The following is a 5,116-nucleotide window of genomic DNA, read 5'->3' as shown; positions in this document are numbered from 1 at the left end:
GTGTAGCCCTATTTAGTGGAGGCTATGCCGACATGTCAATCAAAATGTAATTGTATCTGCTGTTGCTAGCCGGAGAAAATAGATCATAGTTTACATACCGGCTATTCAATTCAATTCAATTAATTTCAATTTTATATTTATATAGTGCCAAATCATAACGAGTTATCTCAAGGCGCTTTGCAAATAGAGCAGGTAGAAGACCACAGGCTCTTTATTTTAGACTCAACAATTGAAACAATTCTCACATGCACTGACTACATACTGTATGTCATCTGAAGCACTACCACACTCTGTTTGACAGGCGATAATTTAATTTGTGCCTAATACTGGATAGCCTCCTACACATGGTTTATACATTTGGCTAGCTTATGTGCGTGCGTGCGTGCGTGAGTGTGTGTAACCTCCATGCGAATAATCCCCGCGGAAATTTGCATTTGGTGTGAAACGGCTTTTAAATTGAATTGAAAGGAGGAGGAGGAGCGGCCTCCCCCAGCCCCTCAGAGGTGTTGTCTCCCCTCCCACTCAATAGGCCTTCAGCATTATAGCAGACTGTAAGTAGAGAAATGTATTCATTCCTCACCGACCTGCTCGATTAAACAAAGGTGAAAAAACGCACATGTGAGCGCAGGTGTGTCATTCGTTCCAGCTTTACACATGAGGGAGCAAAGTCATCACGTTTCCCATAGGAAAACTCCCACTGCTGAGGAAGGCCACAGTAGTTTAGCTTGAACATAATTGCACATGCCAATTATGTTTATTGAACCCTCTGCAGAAATACCCCATTTTTGCACAAGCAGTCAGGCGAGAAGGTTTAATTTCAAAATGTGAACGCGTCTGACGCAGCCGTAAGCCACATAAGTACGTCTTCCACTGATAAAGAAATGGGTCATCACGAGCAGTTTGGAAGCTGTACTTTTTGGTCTGACTTCTCAGTGCAGAGGCAATACAGAGTGGAGTCGTCTGTGGGAAATAGCATTGTGCCTGCCTGGCTATCCAGGCACAATATGTTGCATTGAAAGTGACATTCCCCTCTCCCCTCTCTGCCCTTGCTTACGAAATGAATGGTATGGGAATTTCACTGATAAAACCAGTGAATATGTCCCTTTGTGCTGCAGGTTTGAATAGTGGGAGGGGGAACAGTAGGATACGCAACGGCTTCAAACGCTAGATGAATCGTTAGCAAGACTGCCTCTTTATTAGAGATCAAGATTTGACCAGGTCAATGTCGGAGGCATTCAAAATATGTTCTGGAAGAGTTTCAATTGGACATGGAAAATAAGCCTTTTAGGACTCTATAACTTTCTATCATTACTTGAATACTGGTTCATTTTCAACCAGTTTGCAATTGCTAGAAATGTAAACAATCCTTTTACAGCATAGAAATCTACAGTATATCTAAAACCATGTCACATACTCTTGTAAGAGAATGTGAAAATGGCTCCTTTCCAGTAATTCAGTTTGCAAACTAGAAGACAGTCGGAGAGCAAAAAACCTTGTTGCTGTTAAACTGTTTTTTTTGTGTGTGTGTTTTTTTTAAAGTTAAAACGATTTCTTGACCCTGTAACATGCCCTGGGGATTTGGAATGAAGACTCTACAGGTAGCTCTGTTATAGTTGCATAGTCACAGCTCAGAAAGGAATAATACATAATGGCCGAAATCCCACATCACCATCAAAATTGAATCAATTGTTCCTTGGCTCGAGGCCTAACTGTGCACCCAAATTTCATGGAAATCCATTCATAGGTTTTTGGTGATATTCTGCTGAGAGGCAAACAGGGACAGCCCTTCAAACAGAAGGCACCGTACAGCCAGAGTGCATGAGGTCCACGTATGTGATGTATGTAGCAATGATTTAACAAAATAAAAGGTCAATGAAGATAGGCTTGGACCCTCACCCACAGTTATAACTGGATCATGGCACCATTGACGATGCGTAGCTGGGAAGGCCACACTGCATGCTGGGCGAGCGATGTGCTGAAATCCTCCATGACACCGTCAGCCAATCATTTCCCTTCCCCCTTCCTCTGCCTTGTCCACTCACGCAGACAGGTGGCGCCACGCTGGGACCTGGAGGACGAGGATGTTTTAGTCAGTCAATGATATGTAATGATGAAAGAGAACGCGCTGTGATATGCATTGCTGAGATAGTGGCTCAGCCTTTGTATTTCACAGCATGTACAGTATCTCTCCCAGCTCTCCTATAACAACCCCCCCCCCCCCTCCTCCTCCCTCATCTCTGCCCCCTCTGTCTCACTCACTCACACCGACTTGGGACACACTCAAGGTTAGTTAGCATGGTTTAAACATAGCAGTTTGGACAGGGTCTTAAGAGTCAAATGCCTTACATAGATTCTTGGCTAGACACCTACATTAGCAGTCTGGCAGTAGCTGTGACGTGTGTTCATTATTTAACATCAAAGAGACAGCGGAGGAGGAGAGGAGAGGCACGTTGCTGTAATGTAATGAGCTCAAATTGGGATGCAAGTCATTCAGGTTCACCAGAGGAATCCCTCCCTTGGTAGCATGCCGCTGCTGCTGCGCTTTGCAAAGCAGCCTTCCTGCTCATCTCTGGAATCGTTAATGTATTCATACCTGTATGCAAATTAAGCACACCGGCTCCGTTCTGAACCCCAGTCTACAGCAAAGATTGACTATTTTTTATTTATTTTGTTTTACTCCTAATGTGGAATCTGGAAGAGCGTCGGCCTACAGCAAGCAGTGGATGTGTGTGTGTGTGTGTGTGTGTGTGTATATATTAAATATATATATATAGAGAGAGAGAGATGTACATAATAAATAATAGCATCATGTCTGGGGTGTTTGACCTGGTAATGCAGTGGGGGGTGTTTGACCTGGTAATGCAGTGGGGGGTGTTTGACCTGGTAATGCAGTGGGGGGTGTTTGACCCGGTAATGCAGAAGAATGCATCTGAGGATTGAGATCAACTGGATGGAACGAGGAATGGAAGATGAAACCAAACCACCAGGGATGTTCTTCATGGATTAGTGGCTATCGACAAACAAATAACTACATGTTAAGCTATGGTGACAAAACGGCATTACGATTGCTGCCAGGTACTGTCATGCATGCAAGCTGTTGCAGCGGTGATTTCTGTACAGCACTCCCCTCTTCTACACATTGTGATTGAGCTAAATTAAACGGTATATCACAAAGAGGAAACACAGGATAGTGTAACCTGCCAACATCTCAGACCCTCCCCCAGATCAATAGTGTCTCAGTATCTCAGACCCTCCCCGAGGCCAATACAGTGTCTCAGTATCTCAGACCCTCCCCGAGGCCAATACAGTGTCTCAGTATCTCAGACCCTCCCTGAGGCGAATACAGTGTCTCAGTATCTCAGACCCTCCCTGAGGTCAATACAGTGTCTCAGTATCTCAGACCCTCCCCGAGGCCAATACAGTGTCTCAGTATCTCAGACCCTCCCCGAGGTCAATACAGTGTCTCAGTATCTCAGACCCTCCCTGAGGCCAATACAGTGTCTCAGTATCTCAGACCCTCCCCCAGGTCAATACAGTGTCTCAGTATCTCAGACCCTCCCCCAGGCCAATACAGTGTCTCAGTATCTCAGACCCTCCCCGAGATCAACACAGTGTCTCAGTATCTCAGACCCTCCCCCAGGTCAATACAGTGTCTCAGTATCTCAGACCCTCCCCCAGGTCAATACAGTGTCTCAGTATCTCAGACCCTCCCCCAGGTCAATACAGTGTCTCAGTATCTCAGACCCTCCCCCAGGCCAACACAGTGTCTCAGTATCTCAGACCCTCCCCCAGGCCAACACAGTGTCTCAGTGCTAAACATTTCGTAAAGAAAATGTTTGGCAACACAAACAGTGGTGGCAAGTGAGCTGCTGCCAACTGAGGCGAGCTGAACCTCACTTTGCTGATGCGTACTAGAATGTGCACTCCTGAAGAAATGTGTGTGTTTTGTGACACGTGATAAATGCTCTCATCAACCGATACGTCTTGATTTTTCATCATGTTGACTTTTTCCATATTTCTCTCTCTCCGCTGTCAACAGACGATAAAACAGTGAGACTCTCAGACTTTGTAATGCCAACTGGTATAAAGAGAGGCTGGTAGCATCGCTAGCGAGATTGATGTAGCCCGCAAGTACCCAGATGGCCTGTGTGTGTCTCCAGCACCTGAACTGTGTGATGTGGCATGAATGCAAAATGTCCGTCCTGCACCACAGAGCTGCCACCGGCAGCCAATGGCTGACGAGGACGCCTGACAGCCTCTCACATCAACACCAGCTAACCAGCTGTGAAGGGAACACCTGCCACTGATTAATGTACAATTACAGCAACAATGCCATGTGTGAAAACTGTTGTACTGATTGCTGAACTAACACCCCATAACCCAAGGAGGTGTGTGTGTGTGTGTGTGTGTGTGTGTGTGTGTGTGTGTGTGTGTGTGTGTGTGTTTGTGTGTTTTCCACATTGTTGGTGTTGGAATTCAAAAACCAGAATCCTAACTACATTAATCGACAAGTACAACTAGAGACCATCTTGTGACCAGCCGTGACAACCATGTAAAGTGTAAAGGGCTGTAAAGTGTGTGTGTAACCCAAGGAGGTGTGTGTGTATACTCCAACACCTAGAAACCACCAACACATATGCACGCATCCTATTCGTCGACTTTAGCTCAGCTTTCAACACAATCTCCCCCCCACAAACTATTCTTTAAACTGCAAGACATGAACATACACCCGGCCATAAATTACTGGATCCTAGACTTCCTCAGCAACAGAATCCAAACAGTCAAAATACACAACCGGATGTCCCACCCCCTGACCCTCAGCACTGGCGCCCCCCAGGTGTGTCCTTTCCTCCTGGTTCTTCTCCCTCTTCACTAATCAACTCACCTCCGACAGTTTCTTTCCCACAGCCATACGGACTCTGAACTCCCTCAGCACCCCTCTCCCTCTCCCCCCTCACCCTAACTATACGTCTGTTGGTCTTGTATCCTGTATTTATGTATTTATTGTTGGAAGTGGGAATGGTGTAACTGTCTAATTGTCTAAATGTATCAATGTCCTGTTTCCATGTTATGTCAGAGCTACAACATCATGTACTGAAACTAAATACCACCAACC

The 5,116-nt window shown here is 45.6% G+C and overlaps 1 protein-coding gene across 1 annotated transcript in view; it reads right to left on the bottom strand.

Moving 5' to 3' along the window:
• Positions 1 to 2,020, bottom strand: part of b3gat1a (beta-1,3-glucuronyltransferase 1 (glucuronosyltransferase P) a) — a gene marked incomplete at its 3' end in the record, with an annotated part of 17,165 nt that extends 15,145 nt beyond the window's left edge. Inside the window, exon 1 of the mRNA XM_083637779.1 lies at positions 1,897 to 2,020. The remainder of the gene's footprint in view (positions 1 to 1,896) is intronic.
• Positions 2,021 to 5,116: the final 3,096 nt, after the last annotated feature.

Source organism: Poromitra crassiceps, assembly GCF_964638095.1.
Source record: "Poromitra crassiceps genome assembly, chromosome: 5".
NCBI lineage: Eukaryota > Metazoa > Chordata > Actinopteri > Beryciformes > Melamphaidae > Poromitra > Poromitra crassiceps.
The sequence above is the reverse complement of the archived record's forward strand: the minus strand, read 5'-3'. Positions and strand labels throughout refer to the sequence as shown.